Source organism: Sarcophilus harrisii, chromosome 1, assembly GCF_902635505.1.
Source record: "Sarcophilus harrisii chromosome 1, mSarHar1.11, whole genome shotgun sequence".
Classification (NCBI taxonomy): domain Eukaryota; kingdom Metazoa; phylum Chordata; class Mammalia; order Dasyuromorphia; family Dasyuridae; genus Sarcophilus; species Sarcophilus harrisii.
Window position 1 is genome coordinate 633,608,774 of NC_045426.1, and position 12,432 is coordinate 633,621,205.

The 12,432-nt window shown below is 33.4% G+C and overlaps 1 non-coding gene across 1 annotated transcript; it reads left to right on the plus strand.

Annotated features, from left to right (window-relative positions):
- Positions 1–2,197: 2,197 nt before the first annotated feature.
- On the plus strand, positions 2,198–2,309 carry LOC111719150. Its single transcript, XR_002769417.1, has one exon. It is a non-coding gene; the product is annotated as a U6 spliceosomal RNA (small nuclear RNA).
- Positions 2,310–12,432: the final 10,123 nt, after the last annotated feature.

The following is a 12,432-nucleotide window of genomic DNA, read 5'->3' on the forward strand; positions in this document are numbered from 1 at the left end:
GAAATATAACCTCGGAGATTTGACATCATAACTCGGCTTTCTGATTGGATATAATAAAGAAGGGCTGCTACATGGAGTGGGACTGTAAACAAAAGTCCACTTGATCAAAAGGCCTACTTAAGAACAAAAGGCCATAACAAAATCAAAAGAGTCTGTTTAAGGCTGAGATAATCTCATCTGTGTCCTTCCCTGCTTGCCTCAGGGATTATAATCCTACCAGTATTTCAGACTTTCTCTGCTAATGCCCATCTGAATATCCAGGACCTCATCACTAGTTCTGTTTTGGGAGCCAAGTAGAATGTCTATATGTTCTGCTAAATGAAAACTCTTCAAACACTTGAAGACAGGTATCATGTTAGAAAGCAAAACACAGAAAAGGAAAGGTTACTTTGTTTCTTAATTTATCCTTCATTCAGCATTTACTAAGTGTTTACAGTAAGTAAAAAAGCATTCTAAGACACTAGAAGAGATGCATAATTTAGACAAGATAAAGTCCCCTTCCTCATGGATCTTTAGTCTAGTAGGGGATAAAACACTAACATAGTTATCATGCATAATATTTCATATTATTAAAGGAGCAAGACATTACTGATTGGAGAAAATCAGGGAAAGTTATCGGAGGAGATGGCTATTGAGCTTTTATCTTATCCTATTGGGAACCAAACCTCTTCATTTCTTAGCCAAACCATACAATTTCCACTCCAGCTCTCATCTCTTACCCCTCCCCACCAAAACTTTGTACTCCATCTTGGGAACCAGGGTTCAAAGCCAGTGTTCTTTTAAAAAGATGAACTTTTGTCTGATTTTCCATATCTCTTTCCAGTCAACTTCATTGAATTAAGCCCCCAAGACCATCTCTCTTCCTTTACATTACATTTCAATTTCCTTTTTATATGTAGTACTCTCCATTAAAATGTAAACTCCCTGCAGGCAAAGATTATCTTGTTTGATTTTATTTAGATTCTCCCCTGCCCCCATTTTAGCACAGTGCCTTGGCAAATGCTTAATAAATTCACATTCTGTCTCTCCCTCCCATCCTCATTCCATCCCACTTCCCTGCTTCTGATATATACAAATTCAAATAATGAAGAGGGGGAGGGAGAACATTAGAGACAGAGAATATCAGTGAAATGAATCAGTTAGATGAGTCACTTACACATGAGATGTGGCATAATTCCTAGAGGTGTTTTTCTGTTTAAAGAATATTTTTGTCATGCTTTTAAAAAAAGAGTATGTTGTTTTCTGTTTTTAAAAAAATCATTCTTGGTATAAATCCATTTCTCCAAGCATTTGACTTTTCAATATATTATGAATTAGAAAAAAAAGCATTGCTTATCTTTAGAATTATGTCTGAAATATATCTCCATCTGGAAAGGGGTGAAAATTTGTGATGAATAGTCCAGTACAATTTGTTTATGTGTTCTTGTTGTATATTGAGAGTACCTATATTGTGAAATCTCAAAGGAGAAAAGGAGAAGAAAGCTTCTGGGGAAATAACTCCCACTCAGCTGCCAAGGTTTGCTACCTGAAAGAGATATTCCTCATTCAAGAGTAGGAGATAAGGGGAGCTGACTACTTTTACAGTTGTGAAAGAAGTCCTTTTGATATAATATGAAACCTAAAACTTTTGATTTTGGAGTCTGTCTAAGGAAACTCCTAAACCCAATCTATCTGATTATGACCACTGCTTAGCAAGATAGCTTCTGGCCTCAGGAAACTCCTACAGATCAAATTCTGAGAAGATAGAGAATAAGACCACCCCAATTCATTGCTGACTGATAATCTTATCAGTAATAATCTGATCAACTGAGAACCACTCCTTCCAATTAGGAGCCATAAAATTAGCATTATTTATGATTGAAAGCTGTATAAGTGTATTCCCTTACTTCAGTTTCTTTACTGGATTCCCTTATAATTCAGTCTGCTTAGTAATAGCATTCATTACTTTCAATAAATCCCCTTGACTAGGAGATGGGTTCAAGCCTGCAAATTCTTTTAAGATCTCTCATGATACCAGTCTGGGACTTTTGGGGTTCTCCCTTCTCAACTTCAACACTTTTAGACAAGACTACAAGGACTATCAATAGTTATTATAATAGTGGATAAGACCATCTGCTTTACATATTATTTTTTTCTTACTTTTCATTTTTACTTTTCAGGTGATTGGAGTATTTTGACTCTCTTGTTCAGCAATATGGTGCTTGTTTCAGCAGTATATAAGTTAAAATTGGAATGATACAGAGAAGATTAATATGGCCCCTGCATAAGGATGACATATAAATTTGTGAAGCATTAGTTCAGCAATATGTAAGAAATGACTGTGATTCCTACTTTTCACCTTTCTTTATCCTTTCTTTTCTGTTAAAAAAAAGTTTTTTAATGTTCTGCCACAGTTCTCTTTTATTGTCTTGGTCCAGTTTCCCTAATTGTCCTATTCAGTTACTCTGCCTCAAGTTATAACCATTACCTCTTAATGTTAGGATAAAGGTCTTATATCTTAGACCTTAGGCTATAATCATTCCCTCTAATTGTTTGATGGAATAAAAGTCTTTATCCATTTTAGACATCATTAGAATATCAGGAGCCTCTCCAGTACCTCCCATTATGTTATGCTAGGTGCCTCTCTCCATTAGGTCATGCCCATCCAGGTACCTCCCCCCATTATGTCATTGTTCTTGTTACCCTGTAAAAGAATCTTGTATCTGACATTCAATGCTGGATTCTTTGAGAGGATAGTCTCATTCAGCCCTGGGACCAAACCATTTGGATCCATTTGGTCCCAGTAAATTTCTCCCATTTAATAAATTATTAAATTGTTCTCTAATCTCCATCTTGCTCAGTTTCTCGGGCTTTACAATCTAACCTAAATTGTAATGGAATGTAGTTCATTGACTATGTAATTTAAGTGAATGTTAATAGCATTTGTTTCTTTTTTGACCAGAAACCCTGAGAATCTTACCCTCCCAGGTTGATTTTTTTCTCTGCCTCATTTCTTACCTACCCTTAATCATTAATTTGACATTGTCTCAGTCAATCTAAGACCTGTTAAATAGCCTTTTAAATAGGCTTAGGTTAAATAGGCCTTAAAAAGGCCTAGGTCTCCAACTGCCTTCAGGTCCATCTCCAGTCATCCTGATCTATATCTTACCACTGGACCCTGTTGACTCTGAAAGAAAATGTGAGCTGGTGACTGCACTACCCTCTCTCATTGAAATTCAGTTCAGTTGTATATCAAGGCATCACCTACCAGATATAACAAAGGACAAAAAACAATAACAACACTGTGAAATAACTTAAGTGATCTGACAGCACCTGGTCAGTTAAGTAAGATGTTCCACCCCAATGAATATAAATATATTAGCAGTACACCAGGACATTAGTAGACCTATTTAAGAGAGTAAGAAACAGTGAAGTGCTTGTTTTAATACAACTGAGTGAGCCTCAAAGAAGAGCTATGCCCAGCTGCATGGAGCCATCTGGATCATATTTGTTTAATTGAATTGTTGAATATAGAAATAGTGTAAATACATTAAAGATATTTTAATAACAAGTTGGAACACTGTCCTTTGGATGTGATCAGAATATCTAGGACTATTGGATCTAGAGTTGGAGAGAAAGGGAGAGGGAGGCCATCTTTGTCCAAACCTTTCATTTTATAGATAAGAAAACTGTCAAGATGGAGAGAAGGTAAAGAGTATGCAGAGAGCCAGGGTCAGAGGTAGGATTCTAATTTCAGGACTAGTGATTCTAGAACCAATGTTTTTTTTTTTTGTTTTTTTTTTTGTGCCATAATGGCCATAGCTGGAGTGAAGGGGAATGGGGTGAGAAAAGTGGCAGCTTAGTATAATAGTAGAGTGCTTATATAATCTAGAAAAGTTAGATTAGGAAGAGAAACTAATAAATCTGCTTGTAATCATCAAATAGTATTTGAAAAACAATGAACAAAATAAGAGAAACCCATGACCCACTCAGACTGAGTTGTTTGTACTTTATTTTTCAAGAGGACCAATGACATCATGGCGTCTTGAGTCTTGAATGAACAGATTTAAATGAGGCAGAGTTGCACAAAGTCATCAGCCTCACTCTCTCTTCCAGAATATCAAAAACCAGTAGCAACGCAAAAGTCAAGATGACTAAGTGGCTATGACCCAGGATGCAGTGGATGACCTTGGTGTCTAGGATGTCTGACCAAGCTCTAAGTGCATCACAGTAACTGCTTCAGCCACCTTAAAGGTTATTGGAACAAATCATTCTCATCTTCCCATTATACCAGGGAGAAATATGCTTACAGAATATGCTCCATATGCTTAGAGAATATATCTCTTAACTCAATCTGGAGATTAAAATTATCCTACCTACAATAAGAGAGACTGAGGCAGAGGTATGAGCCAGTTGCTCTTTATTAAAGGATTCGTGACCCCCTCCAATGAAGTGGACCTCAGATCTTCCTCATGAACTGAGATGTCACCTCCCCTTAGGGCTATACTTTTATAGGGTTATATGCTGAATATAGAACTATGATTTCATTGGTTAACATATAATATATACATTAAAATATGAATACCAACAGTCACAAGTTGGGTGAAGCCATCATAGTTAGTGATCTAAGTGGTCATAAGATGGTCAACTGCTTTTACTGGACAAGTGATTGGTTCAGAGATACAAAAATATTTTGAGGGACTTTTCATGTAATTGTGATCCCTGCCACACTGGGCTTGGTCACCATCATAAGGCAAAACAAGGGTGGAGGGCCTTTAGTTAACTTCCTATATATAGTTAAGCAAGTGAACTTAGAATCTGCAACTCCCAGCTCTGGAGTCTTATATACAGAACTTTGACATGATTTGTTAAATTGATTAATACTGATAAGAATAGAGTAGAAGTCCAAAATGAATTGCTTCTCTCATCACTGACAGGTTTGAGGCCTGTCAGTTAGAGCCACAGATGAGAGTTGAATGCCAGGTAGACACCAAAGGTATATGGGAACCCTGAAAAGGACTCGGCAAGTCCTCACACCAGTGGTGCTAGTGCTCCCAGAATATCCCATACACTCCCAGACTGAGTAATATTCTGTGTAGATACCCACCTTAGACTGGAGAGTAAAGAACCATAGAGAGAATTTCTGCTAGTCAAGGACAGCACTGCAGATTATCTCTGAACCAGCAGAATCCAGTCTAGGGAAGGCATGGTGCAGGACTTGGTTAGAGCCTCCTGGACCTGAAGAATTATAGAGTCAAGACTTCTGTAATAATAAGGATAATAAAAGAATTTATATAGCACTTACTATGTGCCAGGTACTATGCTAAGTCCTTTACAATTATTTTATGTCATTTGATTTTCACAATAACCTTGCTTGTTACCTCCACCTTTAGAGCTAGTGACTGTAGTACCCATTTCATTTAACCATTTAACATCAGACTTTTTTTTTTTTTTAATAAAGGGATAAATGCTTTAAAGATGTAGCAAGGATAAACCTATAAACACTTTCCCAACCACTTGAGGGATAAAATCCCTCTCCGCCTCCAGATAGAGGATTATGTTTAGAATTTAGCTCAGTTCCAACATAGCATTATTCCCATCAGATCCAAGTCCAAAGCTAGAAGTAGACATCTTCTAAACCAGTGTTCCCCAGGGTATCACTGAATATCCAGCCTGGACTTCTAGGTAACCATGATTCATGCTTGGTCCAAATCAGAGGTCCTGTATCTAGAATAGAAAACAATAAATGAAAGGTCCAAAGGCATTAGCCAGTTCCTCAGGGCATAGGGACTTAAAATAAAGTAGAGATCAACATGGTTATTGTTCATATAGGAGTATAGAATCAAGAGCTAGATTAGTCATTCAATCAACTAGCATTTGTTAAGTTTCTGCTATTTGCCAAACATGTTGAAGATCATTGAGCCTAGTACCTTCATTTTGCAGCGGAGGAAACTGATTCCTTCAGAGATGGAATGAGTGCTAGGGCACAGCAGAGATGGAATTTTTTTTTAATTTTTATTTTTTCTTATTATTATAGCTTTTTATTTACAAAACATGTGCATGGGTAATTTTTCAACGTTGACCCTTGCAAAAACTTCTGTTCCAACTTTCCCCCTCTTTCCCCCCACCCCCCTCCCCTAGATGGCAGATAGTCCCATACATGTTAAATATGTTAAAATATATGTTAAATCCAATATATGTATACATATTTATTTATCTTGCTGAACAAGAAAACTTGGATCTAGAAAGAAAGAAAAAAAACCTGAGAAGGAAAACAAAAATGTAAGCAAACAATAACAGAAAGAGTAAAAATGCTATGTTGTGGTCCACACTCATTTCCCATAGTCCTTTCTCTAGGTGTAGATGGCCCTTTTCATTACTGAACAATTGGAACTGGTTTGGATCATCTTATTGTTGAAGAGAGCCACATCCATCAGAATTGATCATTATGTAGTCTTGTTGCTCTTGGTTCTGTTCATTTCACTTAGCATCAGTTCATGTAAGTCTCTCTAGGCCTCAGAAATGGGATTTTAAACTCAGGTCAATTGGCTCCAGATCTAGGACTCTTCCCACTACTGCATCACATTTTCTCTTTATGTTGCTTTTTTCTTTCTGCATTATTTTGGCTGTTTTAACACACTTCATATTTATAATTTTATGGGGAAATATATTACATTCTATTAATATAACACTATTTTCCTAGTCATTGTTCAATCATCAAGCATGTAAGCTATTTCAATATTTTGTTATTATAAATCAAGGAACTTGATTTATAATTTGTATTATAAATATTACATATTTATAATTATAAATATTTTTGCATGGATAATTTTTTTTGTTCTTTTATTTTTAATAAATAATCTCTTTAGAATCAAATCCAAATAGCATTATTGGATCAGTGCATATGATTATTTTTGTAACTTTTATTATAAAATTGGCATATTACACTCCAAAAAGATTTCATCAATTTACAGTTTTACACAAAATGTGACTTTTCTTATTCCTCACAACACAAATGACAATGAATTTTATTGTTTTTAAATATTTCTGCCAACTTTGTGTGCATCAAAAGTACTTTGTTTCCATAGGAATATAAGCTAAAACATTTAACTTCTCTAGTCCTCAGTCTCTAGGATCTTTTCTAGTTTTAAAACATAAGAACAGTTACTAGATTATGAATTTGAACAGTTTTATCTGTTGGGAATATGTAATAGTAAAAATTGTATAAACTTTTTTGTGGAATGTAGATGTTTTCTTGGGAATATATATTTTTTTTTTTAATTTTTTTTTATTTAATATCCTTTTATTTACAGGATATATACATAGGTAACTTTACAGCATTAACAATTGCCAAACCTCTTGTTCCAATTTTTCACCTCTTACCCCCCCACCCCCTCCCCTAAATGTCAGGATGACCAGTAGATGTTAAAATATATTAAAATATAACTTAGATACACAATAAGTATACATGACCAAAACATTATTTTGCTGTACAAAAAGAATCAGACTCTGAATTATTGTACAATTAGCTTGTGAAGGAAATCAAAAATGCAGGTGTGCATAACTATAGGGATTGGGAATTCAATGTAATGGTTTTTAGTCATCTCCCAGAGTTCTTTTTCTGGGTATAGCTAGTTCAGTTCATTACTGCTCCATTAGAAATGATTTGGTTGATCTCGTTGCTGAGGATGGCCTGATCCATCAGAACTGGTCATCATCTAGTATTGTTGTTGAAGTATATAATGATCTCCTGGTCCTGCTCATTTCACTCAGCATCAGTTCGTGTAAGTCTCTCCAGGCCTTTCTGAAATCATCCTGTTGGTCATTTCTTACAGAACAGTAATATTCCATAATTTTCATATACCACAATTTATTCAGCCATTCTCCAACTGATGGACATCCATTCAGTTTCCAGTTTCTAGCCACTACAAAAAGGGCTGCCACAAACATTCGTGCACATACAGGTCCCTTTCCCTTCTTTATAATCTCTTTGGGATATAATCCCAGTAGTAACACTGCTGGATCAAAGGGTATGCACAGTTTGATAACTTTTTGAGCATAGTTCCAAACTACTCTCCAAAATGGTTGGATTCGTTCACAACTCCACCAACAATGCATCAATGTCCCAGTTTTCCCGCATCCCCTCCAACAATCATCATTATTTTTTCCTGTCATCTTAGCCAATCTGACAGGTGTGTAGTGGTATCTTAGAGTTGTCTTAATTTGCATTTCTCTGATTAATAATGACTTGGAGCATCTTTTCATATGACTAGAAATAGTTTCAATTTCTTCATCTGAGAATTGTCTGTTCATATCCTTTGACCATTTTTCAATTGGAGAATGGCTTGATTTTTTATAAATTAGAGTTAATTCTCTATATATTTTGGAAATGAGGCCTTTATCAGAACCTTTGACTGTAAAAATATTTTCCCAGTTTATTGCTTCCCTTCTAATCTTGTCTGCATTAGTTTTGTTTGTACAAAAACTTTTCAGTTTGGTATAATCGAAATTTTCTATTTTGTGATCAGTAATGATCTCTAGTTCTGCTTTGGTCATAAAGACCTTCCCCTTCCACAGGTCTGAGAGGTAAACTATCCTATGTTCCTCTAATTTATTAATAATTTCATTCTTTATGCCTAGGTCATGTACCCATTTTGACCTTATCTTGGTGTACGGTGTTAAGTATGGATCAATGCCTAGTTTCTGCCATATTAGTTTCTAATTTTCCCAGCAATTTGTATCAAACAGTAAGTTCTTATCCCAAAAGCTGGGGTCTTTGGGTTTGTCAAAGACTAGGTTGCTATATTTGTTGACTGTTTTATCCCTTGAACCTAATCTATTCCACTGATCAACTAATCTATTCCTTAGCCAATACCAAATAGTTTTGGTAACTGCTGCTCTATAATATAATTTTAGATCTGGTACAGCTAAGCCACCATCATTTGATTTTTTTTTCATTAATTTGGGGAATATATTTTTAAAAATTTAGTTACATTGCTTTTTGTTGTATAAAATATTTTTATTTTCATATCATCAAATGCATATATGTGTGTAAGTCATAGAATATTATACTCTAAAAATTAAATTTAAGGGTCATTGACAAGGCAGCAAAAAAAGATACATGGAGCTTATGAGCAGACTACAAAACATTACTAAAAAGCAATTCTTTTAGAGAAGTTAGTGTCATGATAGATATCAAATATCTGGATGATTAAGATGGGACAGGATGGATTAGTCATGTACTGGTAGTGAGGGATAACCAAGATCTAACTCATGTGGTTAACTGATATTCATGCAATGTCAAGAGTTTTCTGAAAAAGAAGTACCCCTACAAAGGAATTGTGGGAGTAATTAATAAAAGTCTTATTGGTTTAATAAACATAGATGGGTTTCTATGTATATTGTTGGAGAGAGTATTCACATCATTGGGATCATAAAACAACTGAAGTGTCAAAATGTCTCTAAATTAATCTAAGTTTAAGTAAAACTTTAAAAAATACATTTATTTTTATCTTTAATCATTTATTCTATTTTAAAGAAATAATTTTATTCTCTCCACAACTAATAAACATATCGTTTTTACTTCTGTTTTTTTACATGAAAAATGTTTAATCATTTTTCCAACTGGAATTTGTTATGGTAAATATGTAAAGTATGAACTGAACTTATTTTTCACCATTTTGTCTTCATTATAATAACATTCACTTTTATTTTATTTTTAATTTAATAGCCTTTTATTTACAGGTTATATGCATGGGTAACTTTACAGCATTAACAATTGCCAAACCTCTTGTTCCAATTTTTCACCTCTTACTCCCCACCCCCTCCCCTAGATGACAGGATGACCAGTAGATGTTAAATACATTAAAATATAAATTAGATACACAATAAGTATACAATAACATTCACTTTTATTGAATGATTCAACATTGGTTTTATGAGAAAAAAATTTTAATCTCTTGTATATGAGATTTCATTTCTGGGTCTCTATTCTATAACATCATTTATCATTTTTTTAAAGAATAAAATAATCTATTATAAAAAGCAAAGAAACTGGAATTACAACAGTGAATGACATATTTTCCTTGCACACTTGATTCTAATTAATCAGTGAAAAAAATATAAAATTTCAGCACAGGAAAACTATTTGAGGCATATTAAAAAAAACTATGATCATAATATTTAGTTTGCAAACATACAAAAAAGAGGAACACAGGCAATATATTTACTTATAAAGAAAAGATACGTAATGAAATGGATAATCCCATATTTAAAGGGTTTTTTTGTTTGTTTGTTTGTTTAGTATGATGCCAATTGTTGGTCCATAATTTTTCTTTTTTTTTTTTAATAGTATTTTATTTTTCCAAATTCATACAAAAGATACTTTTCAACATTCACCTTTGCAAAAACCTTGTATTCCAAATTTTTCTTCTTTTCTACCACCCTCTCCCTAAGACAGCAAACAATTTGATACAGGTTAAATATGTACAATTCTTCTAAACATATTTACATATTTGTCATTCTGTGAAAGAAAAATCATGACATATTACTTATTATAAAAAAAAATTATGATCAGATCATTTTGTTTGTTATCATATTAGAATACATTTGAAATCTGTCAGGACAAGTCTTCCTTATAAAGTTTTCCTGGATATTTTTAATGATCATTTTTCTATTTCCAAGTTTACATTGGTATTTTGACTAGTATTGAATTGAATTTGTGTCATTTGGGAAACTAGCAACATTTTACTATGTTAGCTCTACCTAGCCAAGTATAGCTTTTTGGTCATTTAGTCATTTCCAACTCTTCATGGCTGTATATGGGGTTTTCTTGACAAAGATACTGGAATGATTTGCCATTTCCTTCACCAGTGGATTAATACAAATAGAGGTTAAGTGACTTGCCCAGGATCACACAGCAAGTGAGTGTCTGAGGTTGGATGTGAACTTTGATATTCCTGACTAGGCACTGTATTCACTGAATCACCATAGCATCCATGTACCTATAAAAATTTTCTATAATTTTTGTTAAAATAACTTTAAAATTGTATAATAGTTTCCTATGTATCTTGGGTATTTAATATAAATCATTATATTTCTTTTCATTTGTATAATTATCTTTCTATTTATTTTTCATGATTTTTTGCAAGTGGCATATTAAAATATTTATGATTTATGAATTTATATTACCATGTTAAAGTAATTACTCCAATTATTTGTTGAATCTCTTGGATTATCTACATATCAAATTATGTTGTTATATCCTGCGCAAGGCAGGATCTACTGGTTAAACCATTAATAATGTGCCTCTCTGGAGAATTCCTTATCTCCTTCAAGGATGAGCTCAAATGCTATTTCCTACATGAGTCCCTGAACTTTATAGTCATCAATGCCCTCTTTCCTCTGAATAACTTTGTGTTTATATTATATATGTTTTAAATTGAATTCTTCATATATATATATATATATATATATATATATATATAGTTATAAGTAGCTTACATTCTCTCCAAGTGTAATTACTCAACTTAAAGCAGAAACTTTTTTTTTGTCATTTTTTTGTCTTTATTTTTCTAATGCCTGGCATAAGATCCTTCAAATAATACACGTTTGATAAAGCCAAAGCTGTGAAAGTTATATGATTTGCTACTCTTCTAATTAAAAAAAATGTATTGTAAATTAAAAACCCACAAATTAATATGATCTATTTTTTACTTTTATTTATCTTGCAAAAAAACTCCCAATTGCATTTTAATCTGATTCTGCTATACTCAGGATTGGGGTGCATCTGTGGGACATGAGTTTGATAACTCTGGTCTTTAGTATCTAGTTCACTTATCTAAATATTGTGGAATATAGTATAACATGTTAGTCTGGGCCCAATTTCTGCCAGAATTCTATCTAGTTTTCCTAATAGTTTATATCAAACAGGGAGTCCTTTCCTAAATAATTTATGCTTTTGAATTTATTAGACTCTGGGTTATTGAACTCAATCTTTTTTAATTCTTTCTTGACTTCTTTGCCTAGTAGATAATCATACTGTTATATTTTAACATTCATTTTTATAAGATTCTGAGTTCCAAATTTTTTGTCCCTTCCACCCCTATTTCTTCCTCCCCAAGACAGTAAGGAATCTGATATCGATTATACATACAGAATCATTTTAAACCTATTTTTATATTAGGCATGTTATTTTGCATAATTTTTTAAAAAATACCGACTATATAATTTTCCTCTTTGATATTTTATAGGAATCCAGGAATCTAGATTTCTTTTCCTTGATCTATTCTCCAAATCCATCACTTTCATCTACATTATTTCCTAATCTTTTTCTAGTTGTTATTTTCTGAGCTTGGCTTTTCCCTCCATTCTACTGTATTGTCTAACATTCTGATTTCTACTCTATTAATTCTGTTTTTAATTATATTCATTGATATTTTCAGATTTTTTTTC